General features: G+C 44.3%; 1 protein-coding gene across 1 annotated transcript in view; it reads right to left on the bottom strand.

Annotated features, from left to right (window-relative positions):
* FLII (FLII actin remodeling protein) overlaps window positions 1–23,808 on the bottom strand; it is an 898,330-nt gene that overhangs the window by 835,173 nt on the left and 39,349 nt on the right. The window lies entirely within an intron of this gene.

Genomic DNA, 23,808 nt, shown 5'->3' with positions numbered 1-23,808 from the left:
CTGCAAACTCTCAATGTGGTTAATAACCACTGAACAGGTTATCATGCCGTGTTCTTTTGAGAGAGGCGCGCCTGCTACCTTTTTTGAATATGCGAGGGAGTATCACCTGGTTGGAGGAAACCTGGGGAATGAGAAGGGGACATCTTTGGAGGAGACACAGTATTCCCCTTTCATAATGAGCCCTCTCTATCTCTTAAGCCTTTGTGGGATATCGTCAACCCTTTCCCTTCTCCGCATTCCAAAGTGGTCCTCACAAACACCTTAGTACTGGGACAAGGAAGAGACCAACTAGGATACATCCTCATTTCACTAACACATATCAAAGACCAAACAGAGGTGCAAATGCTTCTCTCATTAAATCAGACAGTACCAAACGCCACTCTGGTACTGAGACGAGGGAGAGGACTGCAGGAATACCAGAGTAACAACCAGGCATTTCTGCCTAAGGAGTCCTCCAAAGTCAGGCAAGAGAACTCAATGACCCACACCTGGGCCACTTAACACACCTGAGGAGTATAGAAATGCCTGCAGTTCTGAGAGATGAAGAACGGGGTGGAGGAAAGGAAGTTGGAGACAGAGGTGGCTGAAGCCGTGCTTCGCAGGAGACGGGGACGCAGTAGCCATTGTCGGCTCTGCGAGGGTCTAGAAGTCCTACTGTCCGCCTGAGCGGGTCTGGTGGGGAGAGGCCGTGGACCTCCCTGTGACCGGAGCAGCCACCACCAAAGGATTCCAGGAGAGCTGGCGGAACGTGCGGTTCAGACTGCGAGAAAAAGGCTGAGTCCCGAGAAGCCAGGAAGCTGCCGGACCCTGGAGAAGCCCGTTGCGGAGGACGCCAAGAGGAAGAACACTGTCATGTGCAACCGGTGAGTGCAAAACCAATGCACTCCGACTAGGGCGCTCTGGTAACGTATAAGCAAGTCCTTTTTCAAATGCCGAGTTAACGGCGAGGGATTAAACATACTGTTGAATATTGGAACCAGTATTGTCAAGATATCGGATGAACTGAAACAAATTGTGATCACTTGTGAATACAGATATCGAGTTAACTGAAACTACTTGAAAGCATTTATGAATACCGCACAGAGTGAAAGTATTGAAGACAATTGTGAAAGCCTTACAGAGTGAAGAGTCAAAAGAATGCTCACAAATGGAGCAAAAGCAAAGTAGTGCATGACAGTGAAGTCAAGGAAGACAGTTTATGAAACAAGTAGTTGAAAAGTCAAGAGAATACCAAGGAGAGTATAAACTTTAGAAACTAAAGAGTGGTCCAAAGTCAAGACGGGCAGAGGCATTGCAAGCCAAGAGAAACTTGTGCTAGCAAGAGCCAGATGAATACAAACAAAAATACTAAAGTGCATGGTGTCTAAGCCAGCCACAGGACAGTGTCTAAAGAGTGGGAGACTGAGGAACCAACCAAGCATCGCAGTCAGATGAAACCAATGGCTTAAGGTTGACGGAAGCAGTAAGAAGGGGTATCGGTTGCGTGACCTGTAATGGGTGGACCGGGTGATCCGACAACTGCGCCTAAACTGAGTGCCCTATTTGGAAAAAGCTAATGAAAGGATGTTTGAAGTTAAGCTCATGTGTTGTCACATTCTTGTGTGAGAAAATGAAGTTAAGAAACAGAACTGTGTTGATTTGGAAGCTGGATGTTTTCAATTCTTGGAGAAGGGAAACGCCCTACTTGGATAGGTTCCCAAGGAACTGTATTAACTTTGAAAGTTGGAAGACTTGAACTTTTGGGGGAAGGAAACCCTGACTTGGGAAGTGCCCCAAGAAAGTATTATTTTTGGAAGTAAGAAGGCTTGAATTCTTGGGGAAGGAAACCCCAATATTCGGATAACTATTTTGAACTTGCGGAAGGGGAAGCAGATCCTAAGCCAAGGGCTGGAGGGAGCTCTGAACTTTTTGTTGGACACTACTCTTTTGAGGCCGACATCCCTACACATTGTATACAGTTAGTTGCGAGGGAAAGTTTAGGTTTTGAACACAGACAGATACTTGATTTGGACATTCTGATACAGACTATCCTTAGTTTTCTTTAGGCAGGGAAATCCCACCTTACATTTTAAGTTCAATATACTGGTTTTGAGTATGAATTTGAATGCGTGTCTTGCTTCATGATACTTACACAGTACGTAATATTTTGCGCTCCAGACAAAAGTACAAGTCTATGAGATACCCATTTTCATGTAAGATATGAATGAGAAAGGTAATTAGGGTAGTTTCCACAATAATAATAGGGGAAATATATATAATAACTGTGCTAATAACTGCAAAAGTGAATGCCTTTGCCACCATATCACTACTCTTGCTCCTCCAGATGAGTCCTCAAGCCAGACAGCCCACAAGTGTGACCCACCAAATCCCACACTATCCCCACAAGACCAAATTAGTTAGCACAGTAAGCAACATTTGGCCCACTAGACTTGGTGTGCCAAATAAATCATGCTGCACCTCATTAAAGTGGTCTAACAAGGTTGGAACTTATCTGTGGATCTTTTTTACTGGCACAGAGGTAGCTTGGGCCTAATGGTTATCTTTGTTGGAAGGGCTGGGATGCATTTACATGCGGTTGGGTCCCTTTCTGAAATTGCAGAGAGAAGCAAAAACGATGGATTGCAATGTGTGAATCTAGACGTGTACCCCTTTGTCCACTGTGCTTTAGGAAGACTCAGCTTCACCTCACTGAGGAGGCCCAACAAGGCTGAAACACGTGTCTGGGGTTGCTGATGGTAGAATTGCCAAGCATTTCAGTGTTGGGCTGCCTTTTTTGGGTGGAACCAGACTCATATACAAAGGGATATTTCTCTTTCGTCAAGGGTGCAGTAAGCTAAAACATGGTTGTAGATCCTCCTGAGTGGAAGTAATTGCATAGAACTGGGTATTTGATCCATGTTCGTCCTCAGTAGAGAGGCTGCCACACTCCATTTTAATTAATAATGAATTTTGACTTCTAGAATGACTGAATCAGCCCTTCATCCCGAGGTCAAAAAAATTGAATGCCTTGATAAACTGTGTAAGAGCACCTGTTACTGTGCTTAGAAGCAGGACGTATAGGAAAGGAAGTGCATTCTGTTGAGCTCAGTCACTAAATAACTTTCAGAACCAAAAGTATGCACAGTGAACAATTATCAAGCATGTCTATTTTGGATACCAACTGGTATGTCCTTCTGCCACTTATGATCAACGTGGTGGCCACTTGCAACCCACCTTTGGCTCATTAAATAAGGATCACAACCACACACACACGAGAGGCAAGCCCATAAACCCTCATTCCCTGTGCCAGAGACATTTCAATACAACAGAAAGGGGGAAATGAAGGTCAAATAAAGTCCAAGAAATTATTGATTTGTATCATTTTTAATAATTTTACAATTGCTGCATTATGCTGGCTTTAACACATACAAGTTAAAAAGCACAAATGAAATACATATACCAATGTATCAAAAATATTCTGATTGATCGTAACTTGAAAAATATCCACAGAGTATGATGTGGCGACAAGATAACCCCCATACCAAATCCAGTGCGTTAATACCTTCAAACTAGATCAGTCAAAGCAGCATATATCTTATGCTCCACATAACACCAAGGGTTTCCATTGTGTTTTATGACATAGTGCCCGTGACATTTAGAGGGAGAAACAATAAGTATATTTTGGTGTTCAGCATTTTTGATACCCAACATTTGTGAGAAATCTGAGGGTGTTCTCACATTTAACCCGCTTCAGCCCCCCCCCACTCTCAGGTAACCAAGAGAAGGGTAAGACTGTCAGATTAAGACCCCGGGAGTGAGCCTGTGAAGGGGCACTACTGGGATGGAGGGTCTTTGAAGAATGGAAGTGGGATGTCTGAAGAGGAGATCTGGCATCCCCCTTTTGCTAAACCCTATCTATCCTACCGCCCCTCAACCGGTCATATATCATATCATCACATGTCCTACCTGACCACAAGATCTTCCGCTGAACACTCAGACTCGGAGGAAAGCATTGAATGTAAAACCCCTTTTTCTAACTAGAACCAGACTTATATGTAATAAAACCACTTCTGACGCTTTCTTGTAGGTTACTTAAGTTAAGCTTCATTGTTAATCAATTCAAGATTTTACAGAGCGAACCACTGGTTCCCATCACCAAGGCTGACTTGTCCCAAACTAACTAAAGCTGGAACCTTGACATACACCAAAACATTCCACTGTGACACCTCAACATTCTCTCAGCTCATACATACACAGCAAGCACTATACAACACATCTCCTTCCGTTACAAATGAACCAAAAAGAACACAGACACACTGCTGACAAGTAGACATCATTCACACGACTCTCATACCTCCCCTAGAACTCCACCAAAGAACAGATGCACACAAACAGGCGTAACTAACCTCCTACAAATGTGGAAACACCCAAACACTACATAACCATAAAAACTCCTCGTAACAATATCAAGGCTCCTCCTGCCCATTCCTGCCACAAATGAGCATCTAGCCTGCCACACTAGAGTACACACCTGCTCCTTCACGGGCTACCACACTACTTTCCTCCGCCATCAATAAACTAAACATATCACCTCCCGTCCATCCCTGCCACAGACGGACCTCCAGGCTGCCACCCCAGAGCACTGCCAAGCCTCTAAATAGGCCAATACATCACCACATCAGTATCATCAAGAAACTGTACTAACAAGTGAAATAACATCATCTTAAGTAAGATAGGGAGAGCTGACACAAAGATATAAGCATCGACCCACAAACACACATTCACACTCACACCGACTCAATCCAAAGGGCGCACACACAGCAAAAACTGTGCACATTCCACTAACACACTGCTTCAAAGTGCTCGCCAGGCACCATTGAAACCATCACAAAACATTGATTTCCATCCTGCACCCAATTGCAGATACAATGGAGTTGTACATTAATCACACTTCACCTACAAAAAATGGAATACTGTTGACTTAGATTCCCCAAAAAAACTACAACAAAACTCAACTCATTCCATTAAATCCCAACTTAACAAATCCCTTCTTCCATGCCCAAACACACAAATTGGCCGGTGGGCGTCCCCTAGCAAACCATTATGCATGTGGGACATCCACCCCTTATGGAATGAGTCAACTCTTGGTTATAGTCCAACAAAATCACCATCCTTGCACCCAAATATCAAAACCACTATGGTTATTACCATATTAACTAGTATCCTAACTATATTCATCACTTAAAGCATCACGCACCCATACAATAGGAACACTACTATTCAACGTGGAAGGCCTTACCTTCCGTACTCGTACCACACACACCTTGTCAATACACAATCACTCTTGCACAATCAGATGGCGTGAACATCCAATTGTTTATGTGGGACACCTACCCACATACTTCACACTCAGATTTGCCAAAATTGAATAACCAAACTTCATTTCACTTCGCTCAAACATGGAGGTGCTACCATCCATTCATAGTCTCATTTCATAAAATAGGACGGCGCGACCTCCACCTTGTGAAACAATATACACCTTTCCCTACACATTCTTCACATGAAAAACAACCCCCAAACCTTTTTAGGTACCTCACTTCCCACATCCTACACAACAGGCATTGTGCTATTGTTTGAAGTGGAGAAATATTAGTGCACGCCATTGCCTGAATTACAATAAATGACCTTATTTGCTAAAAGTCCTTAGGCAATTCGCACCTCTAATCCTATAATTCCTCAAAAGATTACTCTAACACAAAACACTTAGGCATATTTCATGCACTTGCCCCACTCTAAACTCAAGTCCGTAGATGATCTGCACTCTAAAAGTGGTAGCGTGCGTTTCTAACCTGCAAACTCTAAAAATAAATTGTTAATCCCTGTAAACATGCCATATCCTTGCATAAGATACCAAACATACTAGTTGTCATACACGGAGGTTCAAGACACCTCCACATGTCACCTCATGCCCCATCTGACACTCCACGCACTGGGTGCCTTAAACACAAGTAGCTCCCAACATTTCCCAATTACAAAACACATTTTGTAAAGGATACCATAGCCGCATTGTGATACCTGCTTCTCCATAGATGCACAATGTATAAAAGAAAAACGTGTTTCTGTCTCAAATGCACTTCAAATATCTGTCACCCGTCAGCTTCCAATTGCTCACCGGCTCATCAACAACAATACGCTGAGACGCTTTGCGCGATCCCAACGTACCACCTGCTCCAGGTTTTTTGTTTTTTACAACAAAACCATTTTAGCCACTGCTACTTGGTGGAAAAGGATACACGGTACGCGGCACCACATTACCGAGTACCGTCATGTTCCACAGCTTCCTGATTCACTATTCGACCTGGATCTGTCCCACGTCAGCTGCCCGTATCATCACAAAAACACATCTCCTAATGCCTTACTCGTCGCTGCCCACCAACGCATTACTGTTTCTAATTTGACTTCACATTTCACTTTGTCTCCGAATGTCAACTGTACCCGCTTCTAGACCCTTCATGGTGCTCCTACGTGGATTGCCTCTTAGCCAGGCACTGGCACAGAAAACCTTCTCTACAGAGCGTTGTGCATGTTGTCTTCCGCAACACCCGAACGCCTCACTTTACCGTCCATGTGTAGTATTACTTCCGGCTCACGTTTGATAACGTTGCGAAGTTCCTTTCTCGAACCGCTCTTCACTGTGCCCATCATTGCACAATGTATCTTGGATGGATTCGGCTTGTTTACAAAGCTAACTGTCTGAGCCGAACACTTGTTGATCAGTGTTCCATCGGCTCACCAAGACGCCAGTGACTACTTGTGATGTCATCATTTTGCCACTGGATGGGGTGCTGCACGGAGCTCTGCAGGTCCAACCGGTGGCCCAGCATCACCGGCACAGGGCCCATGCCATATCTCAAGTAAGTGGCCACTCACTCACATGAATGTACTGGCTCCATCCATTGCACATATTCTCACAATGTGCGTTACAGCCAGCACTTTGCTTCACAGTGCAGCTCTGTATGAAGTGTCCGATACTGCGCGCTTTTGTGGCTGCTTGCAGCTTCCTCTATACTTCTCCCCTGGAAGCAATATCAGCCTTCTCTGTACACACTAGGAATGTGCCTTCATACTCTACACCTTGAAAACGCCACCCAGCATCAAGGAATGGCTTTCATGGAAGAGAGACTAACGGTTGCCTCATTCCCTCTTCTGACTTGACCCTGCACTGGCTTTACTTCATTTATCCTTTGCCTTGAATGCTTATCTTTTCTTCTCCCTTTGCAGCCTGAGCTGCCTCATCACGGTGATTGAGAAGGGAAATGTTCACTCCATCAGAGAGGTCAGGGATGTCAGAAAAGGGAAGGACTGGCATTATGGGAGCCTGGTGAAGACTGATGTAAAATGCACAAAGTAGAAAGTAACATGGGGTAATAAGAGAATGCAGAAAATGCTACGTTCGCCCAAAAGTACGAACTGCGTTAAGGGCATTTATGAGGCAGTGAAAGATTTTGACTCACTGGTACATTCTGGTGCATTCTGTGGCGGTTGGTGGCTGGAGACCTGCAGCGCTCTTCTGCGGTCCTGTGACTGATGACATCACGCTGTTCTGGGGGAGAAGGCGAGTAATGGAACATTCTCCTTCAAATCACCACACTGATCAACGCTTTCGAAATCAGTGTTAAGAGAAAAGCACCTTGTGGTATCTGATGCTTCCCACGTTGTGCGTCAGGAAGAGGAAGTTGTTTTGTTATGGGACTGCGTTGGATGCAATGGCCCGAAGAGCTTAAGATAACATGATGTTTGTGGTAAAAGGACCCGTTTTCGGTGAACGGCGTGATGCTGTTGCGGTCTTGCAAGAAAGATCTTCTGTGTCGTAGGACAGGCAGCGCTGTTTTGCTACAATGCATCATAGTGTCGGTCCAGTATGGTGGTTGGCGTGATCCACGTACGAGTATTGGATTAAACGATGTTCGAGCACGGAGAGGAGGATCCCGGTCCTGCAGTGTTATGTAAAAGCAACATTGACTGCGACTGCACGAGAGGAAGAGTTTTGCCTCTTTCTTTTGTTGGGTCCTGCAGCGGAAAAGAAATAATGTGCAGTCGTCATGAAACATTATCATTGGGTGATATTAGTATTAGGATTGCATGCACCGAGGTTGTTTTTTTGCCTTCCTACTCAGAACATAGGGTGCACTTGTGCAACATGGATTCATAATTATTGTATGGTGTCACATGACAAGTTTATAGATAGTCATTTGTTAAGTTGCCTTAAGCTAGGTAGGTTATGCATGGTATTGGAGGTAATGGTTTATAGGAAGGTGTGAAACACAAGGTTTAGTTGTCTAGTGCAAAAGTGTATAGCATGGATAGAAGATGTTAATGCTGGTATGGTTTTAGAGTTTAGCACTAGAGTGTAATGTGTTTGTTTAGGCGCCAGTTTTAACCATTTGAGGCAATTTCAGGTTAGAGCCATAGAAGGGCTATGGACCTTTAGGATTTCAATTAGCCACATATAAAGTGTTGCTGTGTTTGCTAAGTAGCAGGAATGTTAGCAGAATTAGCAACACAGAGTGGGATTGGATAAGAATGGGAATGGTTGAGCGGCATGATAGTCGAGAGGTGATAGATATTTTGATGCAATGTAGATAATAACTTCTTGAGGATTTGCAGCAGGTGGTAGCAGTAAAGCAACATGGACTTTATGGATAAGGAATCGAAGTTCAGTTTAGACCCATGGACTGGTTATGGACTTTTAGGTAAAATAGTATACGGTTATGCAGAAATGTATGAATGTATAATTATAGATATAACCAAAGTTTGACGTTTTGCATATTTAGGTTGGTTTAAAAGAACTTTGGAAAATGATTTTAAAGTTTTCTCATACTGTGAAGTGTGTTTTATAAAAAGTTAGTGTGTTCTGAGGTTTGGTTCGGTATGAGTGATGTGTGTGAGGTCGCGCCTTCGGTTGCAGAAGGGAGTGTTGGGTGGCTGTGTGTGTGCCACAGGTGTGCGCAGTCATATAGTCTGGATGGTCATGCCTCCACTTTGCAGAAGGGAGTGTGGGTGTGTATGTGTGCCTAAGGGTCAGGATGGTGTGTGTGTGTGAGTGTGTGAGTGTGTGAGTGTGTGAGAGAGAGAGAGAGAGAGAGAGAGAGAGAGAGAGAGAGAGAGAGAGAGAGAGAGAGAGAGAGAGAGAGAGAGAGAGAGAGAGAGAGAGAGAGAGAGAGAGAGAGAGAGAGAGAGAGAGAGAGAGAGAGAGAGAGAGAGAGAGAGAATGGTCGCCGTGTGCACGTGTGAGAGTTATCATGTAGTCTGGATGGTCGCGCCTCCAATTTGGAATATGGGTGTGCAGGATGTATCCGTACCGGTTAGGCACTACTGAATAACAGGTAGCAAACTAGTATGGCGGGACATAGAGTGTGGTGGGGGATAACTTCCCCAAAAATGTTCAGAAAGTTGCTTCTCTCTTTAAAAAGATGCAAAGTTAGTGTGTATCCCCAGTTTGTCCTTTTCTGGATTTGTGGGTATGTAGAGAGGCAGATGTGTCGTGAAGTGCCTGTCTTTGCATGTTGGAAGTCTGTGATGTCACATGGAATGTTGTGCTGTGAATGAGAGAATGTTAGGTTGAGGGTTCCAAGCCCAGGTAGTTAAGAGTCCCTGCCTGGGTGATGGGTGCCAGTGTTTTTATGTCCTATGTAACTTAAGATGTAACTGTAACTAAGAAGCGGTCATTAAACCTAAAGTAACAAAGAAGCCTGGAGGTCACTTCATTACATGACCAGACGGGAGGATAACCAGACTTATCCTCCGTCCCTCTAATATCATGAACTACTGCGAGAACCAATCTTTTCCTTCCCTGTTAACCTAATTTACTGAGTGTACCAGAGTGACAGAACCAATACCAATTGCCTATCCTAAGAACACCCCTAAACCAAAGACCAAAGACATGGTTCCCTCCCCCTTCCTTGACAGTTAACTAGCCAGCTCCCGCCCCCCAGCCTTTATAGAATGCATTAAGACAATCTGCTCCCCCCCAAAGTATCACTCAAGTACTGTGATGAAGAAGAGGAAAATCAAGGAGTAAAGATTTCCTATGAGAAACATCACTATGCTACTGGGACAAAAAAGATGCAGGTAGAGGCTCATCAACATTTCATAGGCCATGTCCCACTAACAAGGCCAGGCAGGGTCAGGCAATTGAAATCCACCATGCCCACATGCAGACCATCAACTCTTCAGGAGAGTATGAAAGGAATACTAGCAATCAGCAAAGAGAATAAGTTGGGAGGAGAGCTGAGGAGCCGTGGCTGTCCAGGAACAGCTGGAAGAAACAGCGATGCCGAGACGCTGAGGGGCTGTGTGAGGCAGTGTCCAAGAGAAGAGTGGTCAAAGATCCCTGTTTCCAGCAAAGAAGAGAAGTCCAAAGAAGTGAACCGAGAGGCGTGCTGATCCTTTGTTACATTGGTGGAGAACCTGACCTCAGATAACAAAGACGTTAACCCAAGAAAGAAGACAACACCACCAGTGAGTGAAGCGCAGTGTGTATTGAAGTAAGCGAGCAAGATACAATGTTGCATGCCGAACGCATAAGACTAGAGACGAATTGGGTGAATTTGACAAATGGAATTACATGGAAGTATAGTGGCAGAATGGTTGCGTGCATGATTATACGTTCTCGAATTACTGTGTAAAGAAAGGAAGTGTCTGCAAAAAGGGGAGCTGTGCAAAAAATGAAGTGGGAGCAAATTTCCCAAAATTGATAGAAGAGTGTTGACAACAAACAAAGAGTGCTGGAAAAGCATGGGGGGCGGGGGGAGGAAGCACCAGGCGCAAGACTGATCCAGGCTGGTTGCAGAGACCACAGAATAAGCAAAGAGTGTTGTAAAAGCATAGGGGTGGCCAAAAAGCAGGAGCTTGATCCACGTTTTCCACAGAGACCCCAGTATAAGGAAAAGAGAACTCCATTATGTACAAGGCAACTGGTTGCGCAACCTGTAATGGTTGGACCGTGCAGTCTTACAACCGCGCCACAAAAAGGGGAACCCAACTGAAAGCAGGGAGCTGCATGATCTAAAGGGCTTCTCGGTGCACAGAAAGTAAACGCAGAGATGCCTAAAGAAATTAACAGGAAGAGGTACAGTGAACATTGTACCACGTAAACTTTTCTTTGCCAAGTGAAACCTTAGAGACTTGTGGACCTTTATAATCCCGAGTGCCTTAAACTTGGAGACAGGAGCTGCAGAAAGTCTCCATTTTTACATTAACTTTATTTTGAACACTACTGAGTTGACCAAATCCCATTAACCCTAACAGTAGAAGGGATATAAGAAGATGATTTTGATAAAAACCTTCCGATTTGTTAATCAAGAATCCCTAAGAGGAAGTCAAGAGACTTTAAAAAGAACAGCCTTCAAGATTCCTTCAGATAGACCAGGAGAAGGGAGTCATTCTCCTGGGATTCTTACCAAGAGTTTGTTGAATCCTTTTGTCTGTTTATTAGTGTCCGGGATAGAATAGTTGGTTTGGACAGAGGACAGTGTTTTGATGTACATCCTGACAACGAGCACCCTGCCTATTTGTTTAGGTAGGGATAACCTTATAGAGATAAAGATAGCGAAAGATCGGTTCTTTTTCCTTTTGCTGATAATAAACATCTATAGCCAAAATGCCATTCAGTTGTCCGCCTCCTCACTCCACCATGCCATAATAAGCACCACCAGTCAGTGGAATGCTGGCATATTGACAGAATCGACCGACTACACAAAGCACAGTTTGTATCATTTTGGTGTTCTTCCATTTCACTTTTCACCTCCTTATTGTGCAGAGAGATTTTGGTTGGCATAGAAGTTTCCTCTTTATGGGCATGCACAAGTGGAACTGTTGGAGAAGTTCATTAGGGAAGTACTTCCAGACACTGTACTGATGTGGGCGAGACAAGCATTTTTGACCATTTTGGGTTGTTGCATTTTCAGTTGAGAGTTGCATGTTTGTTATAGAAGTGTACAACATGTGTGTTCCTTCAAAATTATCACCTGCATCGACAATGCAGGTTTTGGAGCACAAGACCAATGGCATGCATCATGATTTACATTGGCAGCCCAGGCACTAGAAGTGCCCAAACTGGTAACATCATTTCTCGGAGGGGGTAGAATGTGGGCCTCACAGTCAGCAATACTGTACCAGGGTTTGGAATGTTCCCATGAGTGGTTGAAGTGGCCAAGATTTTTGGTATTTATATCAATATGGTTTAGGATGAAAATGTGCTATCCTGATGCCAGAATAAAAAAAAAATCATTGATTTGTCCAAGGAGACGGACATATCCATCGACTAGTTCAAAGCCCTAAGAAGCAGAGCTGCCCTTCCCACCACTATTAGATCGATAGGTTAACCTATACCATCTACCACACACTGTATTCAATGGCCCAGATTTTCATGAATCTGGCTGCCTGAATAAAATACATCATTGGCCCAAGGTTAGTGCGCTCCCCCAATCGCTGAATAAATAAATTAAAACATGCAGCATGAATTTTCCCAAGTCTATTGAATGCCTGAACAAGCAATTAATGGTGCAGAGCTGTGTGGTCCAAGGTGGCAATTCGCAACCGCCAAATTAACTAATGCATCACCAATAATTCATGTCTTGGTGTGGAGGGGCTCAAACTAAAGTCTTGTCTGGATACAGTTGTGTTGCATTTACAAATCATCATGCGCCTAGGCCCTGCACTCAGAAGAGGGCAGTATTTGTATCTCCAAATGCTCACCTTTCCCTCAGATGCCTATGGAGCAGCAGTGAGATGGGGACTGGAGCAGGAGCGGGCAGGTGGGTGGATGAAAAGACGAGTAGACTCCAGTGCATCTCCTGAACCAAGGAAGCAACTTCATTTCACATACTCAAAAGATCAGCAGGCAAAGGTTGTTGCTGTGAGAGGGAGTGCAGAATATTGGGCTTGGGCAGTCATCGACTTGGACTTCTGGTGATCAAGTGACCAAGTTATCAGAAAAATACAGGGTAACTCAAAACACATGACAACACAGGAAACCTGTCTGCTGATGTGAAGTTGCTTTGCTGCTAGCTCATGGTGATGCAAGAAACAAGAACTTTGAAAGAGGTGGAATACACTGCAGCATGGCCTTGTTAGCATGGCCCAAACGTCAAGAGAAAGTGCATGTGGCTTGTGATGAAGCCCCAAAAACATGTTGGTGATGACTCCTGCAGAGTCATCCCTGTTTCCCTGGCGATTATCTCCCACATGGCCAGGGGACAGCAGCTGCTACCTGATCCTGCCCTTGGCGGTGGTATTAGGCGGTGGTATTATGAGGGAGGATCCTGTGGGAGGGGACAACTATCGGGAGGAGGTGGTGACTCCATTGGAGAGACAGTATACTCTGCCCCCTTTGAAGAAAACACCAACATCTAAAATGCTAATGGGAAACTGTTTTTCTGAGCAGAATACCATTACACATAATGCTCACTTAACATCTGTCGCTGAAGTTTCTGATGTTTTTTATTTACACAAAGATGCAAACAATATAACTTTGAAAGGTCTAAAACTCCTATGGAAGCCAACTCCCATAACGCCTCATGTACTGAGATCAGGAAGAGGAAGAAGGAGTTTGTGTGGATTGAAGGAAACAACAAGCTAAACGTTCAGACTAGTTGTCAAAATGGAAACCAGCTGCGTGGGACATTTAAAAATGGTGAACACCTTCAATTGGGAGGTGGAGACATGAGATGCAGAGCGGGCAAAGCAGGACCGAAGGCAAAAGCAGACGCATGGAAACGGACCGTGCTGAGAGAGGCAGGCATTTACAAGCAAATGCTTGTGAGCATAACTTACCAGAGAGACGCAAGACTGGGAGAAGCACAGCACAGCAGCAGCAAGGCTGTTGGGGACAGTGTTGTTGAACAGCAACAGTTCTACCGGGAAATGAATGCGAAGTCGCCGGGAGGAAAGAGAGTGAAGTGAATGTTCGCAGCATCAACGTGCCACAACTCGGAAACGCCATCAAACACAGGCGAGTCTGCCCATAGGTATTGGGAACTACGGACATGCCGACAGACATATGAACAACTGAAAACTTATTTTTAATACCAACCAAGTAAATTAGAAGGACAGAATCAACACCAATCCTCATATAAGCGAAGTCAATATGGGGAAAGTTGGAGCAAATATGATCACCAGCAGATGAACATTAATGACGAAGTTGAAAGGCAAAATCTGTACAAGTCTCCATACACGAGATGTCCATATGGGGGAAGTTGAAATAAGTAGTTCCTAAAGTTAATTAAGAGTAAACAGTGAAGGAGTACAACTGTTATACTGAAAGATAACATTGTAGGTTGTCCTGGTGAAAGAAGCACATCAGGCAGTGAGCTGGCAGCGAGCCAAGCCTTTTGGGAGAAAGATACCTGGCAGGAGAGTATACCAGAGTATCTACAAAGCCCAAAAGGGGATTCCTGGCAAGGAAGTATACCAGGAGATCCATATGAAAGGAAAAGACCTTATGAAAGGATACCTGGCAGGAGAGTACAGCAGGGGTTCTAAAGAATCTATTGAATGACTCATGCCAAGGGAGTATACCAGGAGATCACTCTAAGCAGTTGTTGTGTAGCAGAAACACCTTTGCCATCCTTAAAAAGACACGTTTTGCCATTCCTAAAGAAGTGTTGTGTGAAAGACATTATTGCTACTCTTGAAGAATCGTTATTTGAAAAGGGCACTTTCGCTATTCTACCTGAAATAACCCAGTGGTAGGGGACCACCTCCTGGATTCAAAGAATGTTTGTTGGATTTTCATATTTGATTTTTATACACTTTTTGCTACATCAAAAATCAGAGCCACTTAGCTTTCACCTTTAATTGTTCATTTCTAGTGCGAGGGTCAGATATGTTTTCATTTCCTAGGCAGGGAAACTCTTAAGGATAGGGACAGAAAGGCCTTCATCCAAACATTTTATTTTAATAGAGATATCAGATGTTGAAAATATTCCAACTTTGTGTCCGCCTCTCATTTCTGACCCCTCACACCACCCAGAACTAAGCAAGTGAACAAAGCAATGAGCAATGCGCCTTCACCAGTATGTGGTTTTCAAAGCTCCTGGATATGTGTGAAAGTAGGAATCAAGCAAGACGTAGTGAAGAAATTGGGTGAAATGTGAGCTAGTGGGCGACTACGAGGAATGCTGGTTGCACGGCAGACTTCACTGGCAGATGAAAGGATGTGCATTCAGGGCTTTAAGTAGGCATCTGCATCATTACTTAAAATCTGAGTCACACAGAACACCACAACAATCTTGAGTTAGTACTACTGAGGTTAAAGAAAAAAGCCATCATTTTACAGCAAAGTGAGTATTTGCTGTTTCTGGACATTTGTAAGTACTGCTGTCTTGAGTAAAGGTTCTGACTTAAGAATCCCATGTCTGACACTGTGCATGTCAATGAGGGATATGTGAAAATTGTGACAAGTACCTAGCATTGTTTGCTAAAAAATTAGGTAGTTATTGAAGGAACAATGTTCATCCCAGGTTTCATAGAGATCAGAATAGACATAGTGAAATCACTGGCCTTTTAATCATGTGTCCAATTACATGCGTGTATGAATGGTTGAAAGCAGCACTTTCATGTTGGGGGCTTCCGATGCCAGCATGTTGGTGAGTGAATGCATTTGTTAGGAGGATTTTTCAAAGTCTCTATACGAGGTAGAACTTAGGAAAGTCAACCTGGGGTAAAACTGGGTTGTATCCACCAAAATGAAACGTAACCACTCTTAAGGTAGCAAGGCTGACCAGGGAGGCTGAACAAAAGGAGGGAAGGGGTACTGGGTAAAGGCTGGCAGAAACCATGCTCATCCAGTGCGCACAGGGAGAAGGGGCCTACCAGGGTTAAAGCCAGAGCCAGTTCTACCCCAGAGGTGGATGGCCGAAGCAGAGGTCTCAAATCCTATCCCCTCGCCCCCAATGGCCAATCTGTGTCTGTGTAAAACCAGGTCTCCAGTCCTGCCTCTAAGTGCATATGCCCACCAGTATCCTTTTGCTTTTTCAGATCCTGACATGGGAGAGAAATTAGATATCGGGAAGCTCGGAGATCAGACCAAAGAACCAGAAGCAATCCCCTACTCAAACATAATTCCAGCGCTACAGAGACCGGATTACTGCAGCAGAGCCGTTACCGAGAACGAGGCAGACTCCAACCGCACACCAGAATAGAACAGCTGCGTCACAGCTGTAGGGAAGGCATGGTATTACAAGTATGATACTCACACAATGGATACAATTTGTAAAAACTTCACGGAAACTGTTGGGGTCAGAGAAACTCCTATTTTGCTCTATAACTAAGATGGGAGTAGTCTCGGGCATCAAATACTAACCAAAGCAGTCCTATAGGAGTCCTTGAAATCAAAATGGCCTATGCTAACAAAAACCTAATGTCTGCCTTATCTCTTGTACAAAAAGTGTGAAAAGGAGAAATGTATGCAAAGGAAAAATCAGTGTTCAAAAGAATGAAAAGGTAGTTGAACCAGCTCTCATCCTCACGAGTAAGGCTGTCCTTGTAGGCAGGATGGCACACTCTGGCTCGGTTTCAAACTAAGCAGTTCCAAACCGTGGATTGAGGCCCGCCTGGCCTTCCACGTTAAAGTATTTTTCTTGACTTTCTAAATTGTATTCCAATAAGTCCCTCCCCCCCCCTCTGCCAGACTCAGATCTTACAGCACAAAGTTCACGCAGGTCCCCCTCTGTCGGGCTCAGACCTCTTACATCACAGTTCAACACAAACTTACAAGGGGGCTCCCTTCTCCAAGCTTATTGTACTCTGGGTCTACCTCAATCAAGCTCGGACCCCTTTCAGATGTCGAAGACTTTCAAATGTACGTGGCTCTTTACAGACCACTTCAATTCAAAGTTCACATTTACTCTCGCTTGATTAACTTTTGCTGTTGGTTCCCTTTATAGCTTCAAACACTGTACCTTTCACAGAGATTTTTGAATGGGCTACTTCCTTTCCCCGGACCAATCCGTTACCTAGTATTGCTGATCTCACAGCTGCCTTTTACTTCAAAATTCATTCACAGCTCTGCCTTTTTTTGTGTCTCCTCCACATGCGTGCAGCTTTCACTTGTGATTTAATGTCACTACTTCATTCACTTTAACACACACCCGTCTCTCAGGTCGCTTGCCAACCCACCAACTGTGTGCGCTTTTTTCTTGTTTTGCTATTTCCAATTTACGAGTCAAAGTTAGTACCACAGGCATGGCCTCACCTCCCCAACTCTGCTGTTCACCAGGGAGGGTCGCTGGCATCCTTGAAACACAATTCAATCTTAACTTATGGGATCTGGTCTTCTCCACGGGTCTTTCGTGGTCTGTCAAAGGCAACGACCTCCAGTAGGGAACCCTTGGGGTTTTGGCCCGCTGCCCTCGTCCTTGGTCCGATGCTCTGCTCCAGTAGGTGTGCCTTTGTCACAGAAGTTCTGCTCGTACTCGTGTTCCGCCTTGCTCAGAGTGTGTCTTTAGTTAGGTGTTGACTTTTATTCATGTGAGGAGAGCTAACTGGTATCAAGTGTATGCACTGTGAGAAACCAGAAGGTGTCTCACCCGCTAGTCCCCGGGGAACTGACATCCAGGTGGCCAGGACATGGCCATCGCTTTTGGATCCAGTTCCTGGGGCTGGACCAGTGTGGGAGGATCACATGGGTGAGGGTTCTTCTGGGAGTGGGATACCAGATGATGAGACGCAGTATCCCCTGCCCTCTAACACCTTTATCCCATCCTACCAGGTAGGATACTTGGGAACTCAACCCCCTAACCCTTTCACAACAGGAACACTTTCTTGTGGACAGCCAGCTATGAGAGAAAACAGACTATCCCCCGAGCCGTATACCTGTAAGGGTAAGAGCATCACAACATGCCAGGGGTTATCGGTTTCGTGACCTGTAATGGGTGGACCGTGTGGTCCAACAACTGCGCCTAGACCAAGTAGCCCAACCTGGGAAAGAGCCAAGAAGAGCCCAAAGACAAAGGCTGTATGATATAAAGGCTGAAGTGAAAGAGAACATTTATTTTGATATGAGTCCTAAGAAGTATATGTTCGAACTGGGCAATACTGGTGGAAACCAAGAGCCTTGAACCATTTGGAACTGTGTTAATCTTGGGGAATGAAACCCTGAGATATTCTGGAACTTTGGCGAACTTCAGTAAGAGACCCTGAGATATCTTGGTATTGTGTTGCACTTGGGGAAGGGAACCAAACGTCCTTTTTGTGGAACTATTTAACTTGGGGAAGGGGAAGCTGAACCAAGCCCAAGCTGGAAGAAGCTCAGAACTTTATTTTGAACACCGTTTCTTTTGCTGCAGTCACCCCTACACATTGTATGTCTTTAGTTGTGAAGCCAAGTATAGGTTTTAGACACAGACAGACTTAAGTTTAACTTACTGACACAGGCTATCTGTTTCTTTAGGTAGGGAAATCCCACCTTAGCATAGGGCAAGTTAGGTCTTAATCCATCCTGAAATTTAAAATAAAGTCCTTTTTGTTAAGAAAGTGAATCTGTGTCTTGCTTCAGGATGCTTTACAGAGGCCAGTGATGTCCTGTACCGCTATACGCAGACAATGCCTTGTTTTAGCCAGGTGTCCAAAGGCTCTTCAAAGTACAATATCATTTTGCTCATTTTATGAATTTGAGCCACTAATCTATAAACAAAGGGAAAACTAAGATCATGGTAATTGGTCCAAAGAAAATATCATTTAGACAACACCAATGGGTTGAGAGCTGCGACTATCTGGGTATACTTTTATTGAATAACCTGAATTGGTCAAATCAAGTAGCCAGAGTTGTCCCAGCGCATGAAAAAGGCTAATGCAGCCCTTCTTCTCTCTGCATCATCAACAGGGAGGCATCCACATTCAGTCATTGATAAAGGCCTATAAAGCCAAGATCATAGGACTTGCACAGTAAATTGGCAGTGCAGACGTGCAAAAGCTAGTTGTAACTGAAAACACTTTTTTGCAAAGTATTTATTTTAAAAGTGGCCCAGTCAATCCCTTCCTTTCTTTTCTATGATATATATTAAAGATCATCAGAGAATGCAGCCAATCTTATTATGGTGTTCAATATGGATAAGCGTCAAAGCAGGTTGTATATCTTGGCTGAATTATGTGAAAAAAGAAAACAAAATGAATGTGCGTAGCAACCTGGTTCGCAGAACAGATGTGATTGCAAGAGATTATTTTAAAAACGTTGATTATAGATAAATATTTCTTCTTACAGCAAACCCAGGAACAAGAACTTCATTTGAAGAAACATTCAATAAGACTATTTCTCTTACTAAAGATCACACTGAGCCATATTTATATTCTAGGCACATGTTGTGAGCACTTCTAACTAAATTTCATTTGAACATACTGCCACTAAATGTTAGAAGAATGTGGGAAAATGGCTCAACAAAGAGCCTTGTGCACTATATTGTATTTATTTATATTTAATGGGTATACTCTGACCCATCGTTTTATTCAGTTACCAGTCCTGAGGAAATAGTGTTCTGCCAACTGTCGGCCAGCTCTTATATATTTTTATACATTTTCAATGACCTTTTGGTATGCTTTTAAGGTGTGAAATGCTCCTTAGTAGCAATAGAAAGGAATCTCACTTGGTTACTGTGTGTGTGTGTGTTCTAGTATCTCTTTTTAGCATATTTAACTTAAGTTAATTGAATGGTTCTTTTCAACAATTATAACGGTTATTTTTATACTTCAATGGAAATTGTGCATTTTCCAAAAGAAAGTATTATATTGTTTGTTTGGTTAGTAGTTGTGGATTCTGCATTACATAAACATGTGCTAAATTAATTGTTTTTCCTTGGATGATAATTAAACATGTATTCTGGGCCTCTGCTCCACAATTGCCTTCATTCTTGATTTTCAGTTGATTCACTTCCCAGCCTCAGGATACTACCGAGGGTCACACTCTGCCAGGTCTTTCTCCATCAAAATTTTTTTTAAAAAAATACATGATCTGAAACTATTTAAACTTATTTCTGCACGGTATCCATCGCACCAGTTCATGCCCTACATTTACATGGCTATACTGTGCACTGAAGTCTGAGGAATAAAATATTTTGACAAATACAAGAACCAGCGAGATGTAAAAACAGAGTTGACGGAGAGCAACATTGCTTTGTGTGCACTTATCCTATACCTTAAAAGGAAACAATCTGTTCCTTGTATCATGCAAGGAAGTGAAGGCTCAGAATACTGAAAAAGAAAGATAAGATACTGAGCATTAGATTTTAGACTTCAGTATGAACACAAGGCAGACAGTCGAGCAGAGACCAGTCCAAAAATAACCTGAACCTTTTCAAAAACAGAGAGCTCTTACAATTAAAATATGTATGCCGAGAGGAATGGCTGTCAGAGACCCAGCAACAATTTCCCACATGATAGACGTTTGCCCAAAGGGCTCATTAGCACCACTGTGGGAGGGTAGAGGAATAAATGGATACGAGTCAAGGAAGAAGGTAGAGCGAAAGGAAAGAATGGGACACACCTGGCACAAAGTGCACAGGGTCTGCTCATTATATTTTCCATAACTAGAAGCACGACATATAGTCTCAAAGGAATGGGATAATGGTTCTGTGTATACAACAACTCTCGTTCACTGCAACATTGACCCATCAGGATGAAGTATTTTGTGCAACCAAATAAAGCACAATTTGCAAGTGAATAAAAGAAAGCAAGTGTGCCATATTTTATTTTATTTTATTGCTGTAGCACAAATCCAGCTCAAGAGCAGTAGAGTGTTTTACAACAGGATTGTGCCCGAATTGGGCTTGGCATTATATACAGCAACACAATACTGTTGTTGCCAGGAGGGATTTTTATTGGTGCAGCAGGTATTGTTGAAAGAGCCACGTTTTTAGTGTTTTGCAGAACTGAAGGACGGTAGGGGCATTTCGTGCCTCTACCGGGATCGAGTTCCAGATGGTCGGGGCATGGCAGGAGAAGGACTGCTTGCAAGTCTCTTTGCGGGTTAGCTTTGACTCCTACTGTTTGACAGTTTTGCTACGTGAGAAGCGAGAGGCTCCAGAAGAGTGGAGTTTAGCTGCTAAGTATCTTGGTGTTCCATTTGAGACTGCTCTGTAAGAGATGCAGACAGTTTTGAATATCATCCTGGCAGGGAGGGGGGGGGGGGCAGTGAAGCATGCGCAGTGTTGGAAAGATACAGTAACATTTGTGGGCACCTGTAATGAGACAGGCTGCAGTGTGGTGTGCTACTTTGAGGGGGGCTAGGTGTGCGGCTGGAAGCCCAGTAAGGTAGGCATTTACCCCATCGATGTATGAGATAACGAGAGCTTGAGCCACCATACGGAATTCATTTGGGGGGGAAAAAAAAGCATTTATTGATATTTTATTTATATTGCGCTCATACAAAAGTGTTTCGGAGCGCGACAGGGCAAGCAAGGGTAAACAAGGGAGGACAAAACAACGATTTTACAAGGCCCAGTGACATTGAGAATGCACAAGTGCAGGGGAGAGGGAAGTGGGAAAGTGCAGGGGGTAGAGGAGATGTGGAAAGTGCTAAGCAAGGGATAAAAACAACAACTGGTAGTGCAAACAGCAGGGTGGCAAGTGCAAGGTTTAATGCACAGACAAGAGGTATCTGATAAGTGCAGGTAAGGGGACTGTAGGGTTACAGATACAGACCCAAGTGCAAAGATTGCCAGGAGGCAGTGTGGGCGAGTGGATGGGTCGGCAGGGACCTGGGCCCAAAGTCAGCAGGTAACTAGGTGCAGGGTACTGAGGCAGACAGATCAGCAGGGGAGAGGAAGAGAGATTGTGTGTGGATCTGTAGCCATTCCGTTTGTGCCTTTTTTGGCCATGTGCTTTTGGAAGGAAAGGCTAATCAACAATGAAGCCAACAGATTTGGCGGACTTTGTCAGTTGAGGGGTGAATCTTTCCAGGCACATGTCATCCAGCCATTGTTGCACGAGTTATTTGCTAGGAGACCGATGGAGAAAATTTGGTCTTGGTCGGGTTCAGTTTAGGGTAAGTGCTGGACATCCACGTTTGGATAGTAGCCAGGCATTCACTGGAATGAGCAATGTCATGGTGGCCACATGGATGGCTATGTTGGGGTACTTTAGGAGAGTTTCCAAGACCGCTTTCGACAGAGTAGACCACCAAGCGCTCACGGACACACTACATCAGCGCATGGGGATCAGCGACCTTGTCCTAGGCTGGTTCAAGTCCTATCTTGCCAATCACCAGCAGTTTGTTCAGATGGACTCCTCTAGATCGCCAATTCTATCCGTCAACTGTGGAGTCCCACAGGGTTCCATCCTCTCCCCAGTAATCTTCAAACTATACATGGAGCCGCTGGAGCCCCTCCTAGCCACACACAACATCCACATCCACCAATACGCAGATGACACAGCTACACCTCAAGATCGACTCCATCAAAGACATCCACAGGCTCAAAACCTGCCTCTTGCTGATCCAGTCTTGGATGTCCAATGCATACTTGAAGGTAAACCCCTCGAAGCCCATTTTCCTACTCCTCACCGACAACACCAAACACCCAGACATACCGACCTGGCTGCCAACCATGAGCTCACCACCTGCACCAGTTCCCTTGGGTTCCACATCGACAAACACCTCTCCTTCAAGACACACATAGCTAAGAAAGCTAAGGCAGCTTGGTATAAGCTCTCCCTCCTGCGGAAGGTCAAGCCCTTCCTCCCTCCGACAAGCTTATGATCCACTGTTTAAGCAGTGGTCTTATCCCACCTGGATGGGGGCAGTATCCTCCTCAAAGGCCTACAGTTGTCCTCCCTTGTGCCCCTGAGAAGTGTCCTAAACGCAGCTCATGCCTCATCAAGGGTCTACGCAGATACAACCACATCACCCCAGCCCTCATCGACCTTCACTGGCTCCCACAAATCACCTTCAAGTCTTGCTGCATCATCTATAAGGCAGTCGCCCTCAAGTCACCCAGCTACCTCACAGAAAAACTCTGGTGGACAGCGCACCAACAGAAGCCAGGACACATGCAGACTTGAAATCCTCTGCTGCAAAAAGGAAAGGGCCAGAAAAAAAGCTTTCACTGCCTATGCCCCAAGACTATGCAAACTCCATGTCAGCATCAGACTCACCCCATAATTCAGAAAAGAACTCAAAATCCACCTCTTCAAGCAGCCTCTCCTCCTCAACACCTAGACCATCACGTCATCCTCCTCGCGCCACCTAACTCACTAGATGCCATCCGCCTTTCTCCTCCCTGCCACCAAGTACAGCTGTACCCCTCCTCTCTGCCCCTCTGTATACTACCCCCGCTGTATATCTCTTCGGTTAACTCATAAAAGAGCTCGGTTATGCTTCTGTACTGCTTTATACCTCTACAGTGCTCAGTTGTGTATCTATATCATTGTATACCTCAGTAAAGAGCTCTGTTGCTTCTCAAAGCAAGGTCCCTGCTGAAATACAATAATAATACATTGTATACATTTCTAGATTACCACTGTTCCCTTGCAGTATGAACCATAAGAACCATAATGCACACATACCTTTCATTTGGCCCTCCTCCTTGTTCATGACTATCATTTAGATCCAACATGGAATACACATCCTCCTTATATATTTTTTCCCCAACTTTATTTAAAGCGGGCGCAGACATGGAGTAAAATTCCAACAACAAAGCCCAGATAGATCAAAATATACAGAGCGACATATGTTTAGATCCACCGCTCCCCATCCCTACCCGGGGGTCTCCCTCCCTTCATTCCTCATCGCTTCCACCCTTCAGCTGCCACGGTCGGCTAATCAGTATGCTCTCAACA

Source organism: Ambystoma mexicanum, chromosome 2p (assembly GCF_040938575.1).
Source record: "Ambystoma mexicanum isolate Mex_15411 chromosome 2p, UKY_AmexF1_1, whole genome shotgun sequence".
Lineage (NCBI taxonomy): Eukaryota > Metazoa > Chordata > Amphibia > Caudata > Ambystomatidae > Ambystoma > Ambystoma mexicanum.
This window is presented reverse-complemented; position numbering and strand designations above follow the sequence as displayed.